The sequence below is a fragment of the Eumetopias jubatus genome, unplaced genomic scaffold, assembly GCF_037043125.1.
Source record: "Eumetopias jubatus isolate StellerSeaLion01/CBP00866 unplaced genomic scaffold, mEumJub1_p1.0 scaffold_15, whole genome shotgun sequence".
NCBI lineage: Eukaryota > Metazoa > Chordata > Mammalia > Carnivora > Otariidae > Eumetopias > Eumetopias jubatus.
This window is the reverse complement of record NW_028274821.1, coordinates 91,377,634-91,390,415: the sequence shown is the minus strand read 5'-3', so window position 1 is coordinate 91,390,415 and position 12,782 is coordinate 91,377,634. Positions and strand designations below refer to the sequence as shown.

The 12,782-nt window shown below is 43.1% G+C and overlaps 1 protein-coding gene across 4 annotated transcripts in view; it reads left to right on the top strand.

Moving 5' to 3' along the window:
* The first annotated feature begins 378 nt into the window (after window positions 1-378).
* Window positions 379-12,782, top strand: part of TSC1 (TSC complex subunit 1) — a 49,885-nt gene continuing 37,481 nt past the window's right edge. For 3 of the 4 annotated variants that reach the window (XM_028090518.2, XM_028090517.2, XM_028090515.2), the window contains exons 1-2: window positions 380-458; window positions 9,900-9,962. The gene's annotated coding sequence lies outside the window, so the exon portion shown is untranslated. Of the gene's footprint in view, window positions 459-9,899; window positions 9,963-12,782 lie in introns of all 4 variants that reach the window. The other variant, XM_028090516.2, reaches the window with a different exon arrangement.

Here is a 12,782-nt window from a genome sequence, read left to right as displayed (position 1 = left end):
TGGCCACCTTGTTTACGCCTCTTGCACGGCCCCGCCCGCCGGGCCGGGCACGTGACCTCCGCCCCGCCCCTCGCTCCCTCGCGTGGCTCCTCCCGCCACGCCGGCCCTTCTTTTCTCCTCCTTCGGAGTCACAAGATCTCTCAGCGGCCCCCTTTCGGGATCCTTCCGCCCGTCCCCGCCCCCCTACCTTCCAAACTCTCCTGAGTCCTTTCCCGAACGGCTCGCATCATCAGTAATGAGCAGGAGGGCCTCTTCCGTCCAACCGGGCTGCCGGCCGCCGTCATCTGTCACTGGGGTCGAGAAGGAGGCGAGACCCAACTGGGCACTCTTTTTCGTGGCGGAGGCTGCAGCGACCGTGGACCTTTCACGACGGGGGGAGGTGCTGTACGTCCAAGATGGCGGCGCCCTGTAGGCTGGAGGAACTGTGAGGTAAACAGCTGAGGGGGAGGAGACGGTGGGTGAGTATGGGGGTGTCTCCCCCTCCCTTTCATGGGGGCTTCTCGGGGCAGCCCTGGCACCATGGCCCTGGTCTGCGAGGCCCCGAGGGACTGGGGCAAGGGGCTCACTTGCTGGAGAGGGAACCCCGGGAAGGGGTGTTCGGAGAGCTTACCCCTCCCTCTTATTACGCGCTATCTCTGGCGGGGCCCCGCAGAGCTGGCGAGTCCCTGGGGAGGAGAGGCGGGCCGGACCAGCACTTCGTTCCTCCTCGGCGGCCTAGGGGACGGCTGCACCCCCCGGGGCGCGGTGCTGAGGGCAGGGGTGAGGTGGGCCCCTTCGCCAGCCCCTCACTTGGTGGGGTGACAGTTTCTCTCGGGGTGCGGAGGGCAGGAGAGACAGCCTCGGCCGGAGGGGAAGGGCCTGTGGGGGGAGGGCGGCTGGCTCTGGGGCTTCAGGAGAGGGGTCAGCGGTGGGGAGGAGAATGAATGGAGGCTGCCTGTGGGCATCGAGGACTCGCCTGGACTCGGTGTCTCCACTGAAATTGGCAGGACTAGGGTGCCTCACTCCGGGTTTCCTTGTGGGTGTTTAATTGATGGTGAAAGACAGTTACCTTAAAGTCAGCAGAGGTGAACCTTAGAAACAGCAGAGCCACTCCTAGACGCTCATTCATTCATTTGAGGAACTGGGGGATGAAGAGCCCGCAGTCGGAGAGACCTTTTAGAATTAAAGCTCTTTGTGTTTTCTGTTAAAGAGTTTTGCTTCGTGTGTTTTGGATTTGGGGGTTGGGGAGCTTGGGAGGGGGCGCGGTCCCCCTAATAACAACAGCTCACGTTTATGGAGTACTCGTTATGGAAGTGCTTTGCAGTCATCATCTCCTTTAGTCCTTGCGACAAAGGGAAGAGGCAGCCTCTGTTAATACTTCCATTTCCCTGGTGAAGAAACTGAGGCCCAGAGAGATTAGGGTTACTTGCAAGGTCACACCTCTAGGATTATCTGAGCCAGGGCTGGAATTGGGGTCTAGGACTATGCTATGGGTTCCAAGACTGTGCTCCTGCCATTATTTATACTCACATTCATCTTTTTATACTTTCATTGATCTGTTATTTGACCAAAGCCAGCCTGTCATTCTAATTAAGTGATTAATCAGTTGGCCAGAGTTTGTGCACAAGTGCCTGTGTGTGTGTGTGTGTGTGTGTGTGTGTGTGTTTAATTTTGAAGAGGGGTACATTTGCTTGTATAGACGCATAGCTGTAGGTGCATATGCACTTTAGCCTTGTTTGGGATGGCAGTGTTGTGCTTGTAAATATGTTAGTCTAAATTAGGCTGGCAAGTATTTGATGCTTTTATAAAACTGATGCGTTTACTGCAGAAAGAAGGCTTACTAAAATCCTTGCTGTTTTTTTTTTATAGAAAGCATAGAAATAGCACTTCACTTTACATCGAGTAAGCTGTAAAAGTACTAAAATAGAATAATACTCTTCTGAGATACTTTGATTTATAATTTTGGGATCAACTTGGAGTCATCTGAATTCAAACATGCTGGCAAAGTGGAGCTGTAAATTTCAAGAAGCATTATAAAACTGAATCTTCTGGGAGCCCTTGATTTACTGAGCAACCACCTGTGATTCTTAAGTTGAACATTCCTGAGTAAACCTGGAATATGCAAATGTGAAAGCTGATTTAGGGTTATGCAGGGAAATGTACCTGTAACAGTCATGCATCAAGCAAATGAGGCTCCTCAGAAACACTGAAACATTCTTTGCTATTGCCCTGGGGAGCTGCAGAATCTTCCTCTAAACACCTGGTGTAAACTTAAGGGGTATTTATAGAAGATGTAAAATGAAAATATCCTCTTACTAAAGTTAATATCTTATCCAAAACACTCTTACATCACGTGCCTGGAAGGGTAGATGATGTAAGCTTTCTTCACTTCATGCATTTCCTGGTGTCATAAAGACTTGGTATGTTTCTAAATTCCTAGTTAGATTCTTAGGCGGCTCCCAGCCTTCTCACTTATCTCTGTTAAGTTGGAATGTCTCAAATCCTGTGACTCAGTTGTACTCTCTCTTGCTGGGCTAAGAGCAAAGACGTCCCATACTGCTACTGTTGTGGTGCAATCTGATGCCTTTTGTGCATGCTTGGTTTCAGTTGTGAGCTGAAACTGAAGAGTCTTACTAGGACAAATCAAATATATAACTGTTTATGTGGTGTTTACAGAATAATGAAATTGCCGGGAACAAGAGATCTCAAGCAGTAGTGTTCATCAGAACCTCCATGCACAGATGTCTAGCCTCACAGTAGGTGGACCTACATATTTGGTATTCAGGGATACCCTGGATATATATTTTGGAAGAAGTCATAGGTGATTCTGCTGTACACCAGAAGTTGAAGACCAGTGGCTTCAAGTATCAATTTGGCTATTTTTCCTTTAATGTATAATTTATAGCAGAGGCATTTCCTAAAATAGTCTCTCAACTCTGGTGTGGGTAGTGGTGGGTGAGTTTTGGGCTCTGACTTGATCTTGCAGCTCTTTTTTCACCATTTGTTAGGGTACAGGGATGCTCTTTTCCGGGTTCCAGAGCCATAGTGGAGTAAAATTAGCTTTTCCTGGAATTAATTGTATACTCTTGGATGCAAATGAGCCAAAGACAGCAACACATCAACCATTTTAAGCTTTCCTAAAAATCAAATAGTTTTTGACTTTTAACAAGCCATTGAAGTTCTCTGAGCTTCAGTTTCGTCATCTGTGAAATAAGAGAGTTGGATTGTGAATTAGAGGATTTCTGATAAATTTCTGGGATTTCAAGTCCTCCTGGGGCTTCAGCTAAACATTCTGACTAAATTGATTGAATCTAAGTGTTAATGGCTTTATAATAACTAAGCAAATTGGTGACTCTTAGCCTGACCTGTTGAGTGAAGACTTGTTTATCCTTTCCTTTATATCACATGATTTTTTAAAAGGTAATTCCCTCTAAGTTCATTATATTTTAAGTCTCTCTTTGGGAGATTAGTTTTATTTATATTAGTTTTGTTTGTCATGTAAGTAGCTGAAATTAAGCATGAAAGCAAAATGTACTCAATAACATTCAAACCTGTAGCTTTTTGCTTTAAAAAATATGTGTGTATAATTAGCATACATTCACACTTGAGTTTTTTCCCTCACTGCTTAGTATAATTTAGTTTGCATGACAGTACTAAATTTTGCCATTTAAATTGGTCTGAAAGAGGTCTACCATCAGCAATTTGAGATTATTCTTTTCTGATTTACTTTTTAAGCCTATAGTTACAAGAAATTAGTCATTTTTTAAAAAATTTTTTTTTAAGATTTTATTTATTTGACAGAGCACAAGCAGAGGGAGAGAGAGGGAGAAGCAGCCTCCCTGCTGAGCAAGGAGCCCGATGTGTGACTCGATCCCAGGACCCTGGGATCATGACTTGGGCTGAAGGCAGCCACTTAACAGACTGAGCCACCCAGGCGTCCCAAGAAATTAGTCACTTAATATCTAATGTCTGTGTTTTTTTTGGAGGGGGTGAATAAATAAAAAAAGAGTTCCCCCCCAAAAGGGTGAATACCTTTTTTTATATAAAAAAGGTATATGATGTTAAGACCTTGCTAGTTTCTTCTTGTCCCTTGTGCAGTGCTAACTTTTGTTCTGTCCAGGGAAGTAGCAAAAGGTAACAGATGAATGAATTCAGATTGTCATCTAACCGGTAAAATGCCTTAAAAACCTAGCTTTGATACAAAACAAGGCATGGTAGTTACTGGCCTAGAACTCACAGGTCACTTTCTAAAGTAAAGAGACCATGAAGTATTTGAGTAACGAGGGACAATTTTGTCTTTCTGTTGGTGATGGAAAGCCCAGTAGGGAGTGATAAGGAAGAACAGATGTAGTGACCTTAATGTCTGCATGCATTTGGTAAGACCTGTGTTACTTTGAATGGTTCACAGAGCACAGTAGCAAACATGGAGTGTATCCATTTTAAATTATGGAATGGTTTTTTTTTTTTTAAAGGTTTTATTTATTTATTTGGCAGAGAGATACAGAGAGAGCACAAGTAGGCAGAGAGGCAGGCAGAGGGAGAGGGAGAAGCAGGCTCCCCGCTGAGCAGGGAGCCCGATGCGGGGCTCGATCCCAGGACCCTGGGACCATGACCTGAGCCGAAGGCAGTCGCTTAACTGACTGAGCCACCCAGGCGCCCCTAAATTATGGAATGGTTTTATCAATGTTTCACATACAAGTTGTTACATGGAGACACTGCTAAGCCTTATGGACCCAGCAATAATACATTTTGTTTAGTAGCAATACTGTTATAATCAAGTTTATTTTTGGTACTTATGTGCCTAGCACTGTGCTAAGTGTTTGACATGCATGATCCCTGTGAACTCTTCCCACAGCCTTAAGAGACAGGATAGGGAGATGAGGAAACAGGCCTAAGGTCACTTACTCAGCTTCTGAGCTGGGATTTGAACCCTGTTGGTTGACTTCAGAGCCCAAACTTTTCATCTTTCACTTTGATAAACAACATGAACTGCTAATTGTAACTAATTCATAGGTCAGTGGTTCTTAACTTTTGGGGGGGCCTCAGTTCCCCTCTGAAGATCTGTGGAAAGTTTTGGATCAAGTATCCCTTCCTGTCCCATCACTACGAAACAGTTCATACAGATTCATTCAGGAGCTTTATGGACCTAGCTTGCCGCCCAACTGATTATTCTAGATAGATTGCTCCTCTTAAAAATGGATTTGGACTTTATTAAAAACAATTTTTTTTTAAACGGGTAGATAGGAAAGGCCCAAGCCTTTTAAAGATGGACCTGTGTGCTATTTGTGTTATAAGTCATTTTGTTAAAATTTTATATTGAAAGATTCTTTACACTTCCCTGGGAATTCAACCTTAAATGCCACATTTTTAAAAAATCAGAAGTGGAGATCTCAGGTATGGAACTTGCTAAATGCTTGTCAGGCCTGGCATTGGGTCTGTGCTGGTACCTTTAGCACCTGGCAGAATTCCACTGGGTTTTTTCCCAAGGTTTATGCACTATGTATTTTTTTCCCTTTGAACCCCAAAGTATTTATAAAATTATGTATTAAATATATGTTTTTAATGTTTCTTGGCATCATCCTTCTTCTTCCTGGACCAGTGGTTCTCAACCTTTAGTGGGCATCAGAATGACTCAGAAGACCCCACCCCCAGAGGTTCTGATTCAGAGGTGGTTCCAGGCCCAAGGGTCTGCATTTCTAACAAATCCCCAGGTGATGCTGCTGTTGCTGGTGTGAGGACCACATTTGAGAACCACTGTCCTAGACTATCAATCAAACCCTATGCCTTTATTCCCTAGGGTATTTCTATTTTAGTTCTATGAACTTGAAACTTGAAGAAATCTTAACAGTTTGCTCAGGTTTCTTTTAGGGGAAGCTCTGTAGAGTGACTCTTTGAAACATACATGGTATCTGTCTGACCTGTATTTTCTCAGTAAATAATTTTGTTCAGGCTAAAAGAAACATTATTTGTAGAAGAGATACATCTTACTGAAATCCAGCTCTGTCTCTACAGGCAAGTTCGGCAAGATTCACCTTTGAAATAGGGTATAAGCTTCAGCAAGTTGTCCTTCAAGGTCCCTAATGGCAAAAATTCTGAATGGCGAATCTGGAGCTCCCCTGCCCCAGTTCATGTGACCTTGAGAGGGCCTGCGGCTGCGAGACCGTGGAAGTCACCCACGACTACACATTTTGGCAGGTTTTGCCATCAGCTGCTTCACTCTGACATATAAAGTAGTGTTTCCTACCCCCTTCTCCTTCTGTATATCCGTGGGAAGAGGGAATCGGAGCTAGTATCTTATCCTTTTTGGATGCTTTTGTGCTAACGGTAGCTTTGTTCACTTGATAGAATATTGTCCTAAGAAATCACCTGAGACCGTTACTGAGCCAGAGCTGAACACAATAGTGTCTTAGTGTATGATTATTACTATTATCTTTGTTGTTAACATAATGGTGTAATGGTTCTCTTCTACTTGTACTTCACTTGATACTGAAATTGTCCATCTGTGACTGAACCCGTATCTGAATTGTCTTTGAATTTTTAGATGAAAAACCTGAGTAGAGACAGCAGGTTACGGCAAAGGGTATCTGCCTGCATGTATACGTCATATACAGGTGTGCATGAAATCACCTCAGGCGATGTGGTTTGCATTTCCGAGGAGTCCTAGGGTAGAAGGCCACACACAGTACTGGCCTTCCAAAAGTCTGAATGTTCAGCTGATATTTTCAGATAAAATACTTTCTAAAGGCATTTTCGGTGCCTGCCACTAGCATTTCATAAAGGGCTAGGAAGCTTTGAGCACTCTCACGGCTTGTAATGCATCTCGCCTGGGACAGAGAAATGTGAAAACATGTGTATGGGTCCTGCCAATGACAGCTGTCCGTGGCTGTTAAGCTGGAGTTCATGTGTAATCCTAGGTATATAAGCCATCTACCTATCTGCAAACACCTTAAGAATGAAATTAAGGTGAACTATGAAAACAAACTGACCTGTGCTCTTTCTCTTTAATCTCAAAATACTAACAGCACAGAGCCCTCTTCTTCTTCCTCAAACCTACCCTTTATTTATTTATTTGTTTGTTTGTTTATTTATTTATTTATTTTTTCCCAAAAAGACTTCTTGTAGGAAGTGCTATCACAGTGTTGCTTTTAGGTGAGAACACAGCTTTTGGGTCAGATATGAAAGAGGAAAAATCTAGATCCAGGGGGCATGTTTATTCTTTAATTTGGCTCTTGAAGTTAAGAATGTGGATTGACCCTGTTATGCTCTGACAGGTGCTTCCATCCACACCCCCTTTGGGGTACACATCTTTGAGGGGGGTCTTCTTCATTCCTCACTTCCTTTCAGAAGTTCACAGGTCACATCTCACTTGACTGACCTGAATGATTTTAGCTGGTAGTACTCCATCGGACAGGGTTTAAATATAAATAAATAAGTAAATAAACAGTTACAAATATAAATAATGGCAAGTAACCTTTGACAAGCCAGCATTAGATTGATGACAACTTATTACCATTAACCATTTTTTTGGCCTAGCGATAAAGAATTTAAGAAGTCTTAATGTTGAGCATTGGACAAAAAAAATTCCGATTTCCTGGGCCAGTCCCTTTGTCTAGGATAGTGATCTTGGCTGGGCGGCTATGAGAGCTCATCTTATATATATCCCAACTTTACCCTTGCCTTGGATATTCCTTTTCAGGTAAAAGATCCAACTAGGATTAATCATAACAGGACGTCTATATGTCTCACTGGACTGACAGCTGATGTTAAGGTTGTGAATATTAGAGGCCTCTGTGTTTTAATTCCAGTTCTTTTCTTGATTGACTGTGACCAGGCAGGCACTCCCCGTCTGAATGATTTGGCTGGCCTTTCTGAGAGGCCAGCCCACCTCCTAGCAGTGGACACACTTGGAATATGCCACTGAGGACCATTGGTGTTTAATGCCTAGAATGTGCTCCACAAGGAGATATAATTACCCGGTCATCTGGGGCACAAGATTTTAATTGTTAGAGAGTTGCTCCATCCATGAGTTCGACTTTGAGCATCATAGTATAGTGAAGGGCTTGTTGGCAAGCTTTCGCGTGCTAACTCACTAGACAGACGCAGTGTGTGAGGCTCAGCTTCCATACTCTACATCCCACCCTGGAACGACGACCAGAGAAGTTGGTGAAACCTTTGCTGGTTTGCACAGAGTATATTTGCCTCTTGAGTGCCAGGTGCTGCACTAGGCCCGGGGTGTCCACTGGGGGACCAAACAGATGGTCCCTGTCCTTGCGGAACTTACATCTAATGACCAGACGATACCTAAATATAGTTTGAATGGCCCACATTTTAAAGGCGAATTGGAGTGTATTTGTAGAGACTCATATTTAATATGAGATCATTTAGACAGAAAGTCTGGTAAAGAGGGGAAGAAGGTAGAGAAATGATAGCTGTCCACAAATATTTTATGCTTGTCCTGTGGAAGGGTCACATTAAGGTCACACTGTTTTGAAGGCAAGATTCAGTTTCATATGTTTATTTAAGAACTATTGTAACGGCTTCCATATTGTCAGCAAGTACCAGACACTGTGATAGTTGCTAGAGCTCTGGTACTGACTGAGCTACTATCTCTCCTTGTGTGTAGCTTCTGTTCTAGTGAGGGAGACGTGTTCAGTAACTAATTACGCTTATTTAATTGGGTTGTGGTAAGTGACACAAAGAAATAGAGGCTGCTAAGCAAATATAACAGGGGACCTGACCTAGTCTCGGGCACGGGAGTGGAGAGAAGTGAAAGCTTCTCTGATGGGGCAATTTTTTTTTTTAAAGGATTTTATCTATTCATTTGAGACACAGAGATACAGAGAGAGAGGAGAGAAAGCATGAGCAGGGAGAGAGGCAGAGGGAGAGGGAGAAGTAGGCTCCCCACTGAGCCAGGAGCCCGATGCGGGGCTTGATCCCAGGACCCCGGGATCATGACCTGAGCTGAAGGCAGACGCTCAACCATTTGAGCCACCCAGGCGCCCCCAATTTTTTTTTTTAAGATTGATTTATTTGAGAGAGAGTGAGAGAGTGCTAGTGCCTGCCCATGCATAAGTGGGAAGAGGAGAAGAGGGAGAGAGAATCTCAAGCAGACTCCTTGCTGAGCATGGAGCCTGACGTGGGGCTCAATCTCATGACCCTGAGATCACTACCTGAGCTGAAACCAAGAGTCGGTTGCTCAACCAGCTGAGCCACCCAGGCGTGATGGGGCAAATGTTTAAGCTGAGATTTTAGGGGTGAATGCTTAGTTTAGGAGTGGGGAGGTGAGAGGGGCAGGGCTGTAGGGAGGGAGGGGAAATATGGGGGGTTGGCGACCAGTTGTAGGCCCACTAAGTGCTTTGCACCCGGCACCGTTCCTGCTGTCGGGGCTTGTGTCCCAGGGCTTCTTGAGTGATGACTGTGCCCCGGGCTGCGCCAGGGCTCCAGGATGCATCGTCTCATGTAACCCCACACAGCCTTCTGAGGTAGAGGCCGCTATTCTTCTCACTTTCCAGATGAACTAATAAGGTCAGACGTTAGGCACCTGAGAGAAACTGCCACAAGTGGCCCAGCTAATATGTGGTAGAGCTGGGATTGTACCTCAGGACTCTAGGACTCGAGAGCCCATCCTGCCCATTTGTTTATAGCTTCAGTAAACAGACAGCTAACAAAAGGCAGAGATTACAAGTTCAGCACAATATAAAGAATTTTCCAGCAACCAGCTGTTCAGAAATGTAGACAGGGAGAGGCACGTGCACCCACTGTTGTAAGTGTTCATTCCTGTGGAAACTAGCTGGCCACCTGTCAGGGCTGGGGCAGGAAGGAGGTCGAACCAGGTGAACCCTAAACTCCCTCTGGGTGCATCTGGGATTTCACTTCATTGTAAGATTATTGTATACATTATATGTGTTTTTTCCCTTCAGTGACCATGAAAGACACCAGGTTGACAGCACTGGAAACCGAAGTACCGATTGTCCCCAGAACAGGTAAGGTATAAACTCAGTCCAGTTGGGGGGTTGGGGGGAAGACAGAAGGGAATCGTTCACCTGTACAGTTGTGTAGGTGTGTATGTGTTTGTTTGCAGTCAGGATTTAACAGTTCTCGTTTTAGCTACTTACTAGGAACTGGTCCTTCTGTGACATGAAGTAATTTTGTCAAATTACCCATGATTTATTAATTGCTTATTCAGTGCCAGACACTGTTAAGTGCTTTCTTTATACGTGTTACTCATTTTCTTTTTCACAGCCACACTTTTGATGTAGCCCCATTTTACAGATGAGGAATGGGGCTCTGAGATATTAGCTGAATTTCCTAAGGTTGTATAGCTGCACCTGTTGGATCTGTGACTCAGATCAGTTGTGTTCAGCAGCGAGGTTTGGTTTTTGCCACTAAATGAAATCGAAGACTTTGTGTTGGAGCGAGGCATTTGACTAGTGCAGAGGCTCTTAACCCTGGTTATGGAAATCCACTTGGATCTGTAAAAAAAACCAAATGTGCTCTCTTGGCCCCACCCCTTAACCTGTTTTGGAGTGGGGCCTGGGCTTCAGGATTTTATAAAGGTAATTCTAATGTACATCCTGGGCTGAGAACCCCTGAGCTAGGGAATTAACATTTATATCTTAACTTGGCTTTATTTATTCATTGTCTTAATTAGTGTTTTGGGGTGAACTATATGCTGTGACAATTTCTAGGAATTGGAGGATTCTCAAGGTCCCAGAATATATCCTTCATAAATATTGAGGCTTTGGCACTTTTGTGGATATGAACTTGGTCTTAGTGATGTGACTTATCACTGAGCTGTAATTTTGAGTTTACTGTAAGAGTGCCCAACGCAGCAGCATCGTGTGTCTGTGGGAAGGTGTGGGGAACATAGGGAAGCTGTTTGGTTTGCTCTCTGTGTGTGTTTAGCTCATGGGGTTCATGTAATGGCTTACTGGTTGCCAGTTACTATACTCTGTCACCGCCTGCCTCACCTTACCTCATAGGAATTGTGAAATAAAGTAGGGATTTTTACCTTCAAGATGGATGTCTGGTCACAGAAACTTGGTACAGCCTGTAAATTATTTAACAGGAAGGCAGAAGCAGCATTCTCTCACAAGTAGGGGGAGCTGAGTGTGACTTTTCATTTTCAACATTTTTGTGTGTACTTCACACTGTCCCTTCTTTAGAAGTCCGCAGAATGTGAATTTGAATCCAGTGTCAAGTGGTCGTGTTCGTATCATTGAGGCCCAAGCTGAATAACACACATTGTGAATTTCAAATTTTATTCCACATTTTTCAGTATTGCAGTTGTATGACATTTCAGTAGCTAGGTTTGTAAAGTTTGGAGTTTTAATGTAGAAAAATGACTTTGTTAGGACTAGCAGCCAGATTGCTCCTGTGGTCACCGTGTCACATGTGTAATGCTGAATAGATGCTCGTCTCCGGCTGCCTTAGGCAGTCCCATCACTAACCTTTATGGATAAAGCGAAATGTAATTTTAGGGAAGTTTCTGGGAGATTGTTTTCTAGAAGGAACCTGTATCTGGGATTCATAGGTTGGGCAAGCCTCACAGATCCTTTGTCTTTAGCTACTAATAATTGCTGGCGACCTGTAGCCATCATTTTGACAAGCTTTTTGTTTACATTTTTAACCTTCATAGACACAAAACTACAAGACATTGTCTTTCTAAAGTATTTTTGTAAGGTCTGTTTTGAAATTTGATTAGTGACTGTAAAATGTGTTAGGGGACTTCAGTTTTTCACTAACATTGTTTTCTTTATACTCTTTATATTCTTTATATTTGACTCGAAGATGATTTATCATGGATGTTGGTTGACTGTGATTTTGGACTTTTTCATGTCATAAAATTGAGGTGACAGGTTGACATTTTATTTTTTATTCTTCACGAGATGTGAAGTATTCCCAAATATGACTTTTTCTTGAAAGACTACTAATTAAGACTGTGAGTTAAACGCAGTTTTTTTTTTTAAGATTTTATTTATTTGACAGAGAGAGAGCAGAAGAGCATAAGCAGGGGAGAGAGGCAGAGGGAGAGGGAGAAGCAGGCTCTCCGCTGAGCAGGAAGCCTGATGTGGGACCTGATCCCAGGATCCTGGGATCATGACCTGAGCTGAAGGCAGTCGCTTAACCAACTGAGCCATCCAGGCACCCCTTAAATGCAGTTTTAAAAGGTTATTTTTGTTTGTAATAAATGTTACAAGACAATTCTATAAAATTTAGAATTAAAATATAATTTAATTTTTTTCTATTTAGCCATCTGTTATTAAAATTTTTATAAACATTTGGCTCAAAGAGTAATTACTCTTATTTGTAAAGTTATCTATCTAATCTACTTTTAATATTCATATTGTTAATTAACTTATTTAGCTATTTGAAAGTTCTTGATTGTTTTTGAACATAAAAGTCACATTGATCAACTAAAGAGCTTTTATTTTTCTAATTAGTATACATTTGTATTTAAACTGACAAGAGTTTCAACTTATAAAACATAAAACTTGGATGTTACAGCTAGAGTGTCTTACCTTTATTCAAAAGTGAATGTTCAGATTTTTAACAAATTCTAAACACATGCCTTGTCCACATTACAGACATCATGTAGGTTATGTATCATGGTAATGACACATAGTTGATCACACACACTGAGGGGTGCTAGAAATGCTGCTGAAGTAGGCAGCTGACAGTTTTAAGTTTCAAACATTCTAAAGACCAAAGCCAGATGTTGGCCAAATATGGAGACTAAAGTCAAACTTGGGTGAATCCCTGTTTTCCATGCATGTTGAGATCATACTAAGTATTCTGTTCGA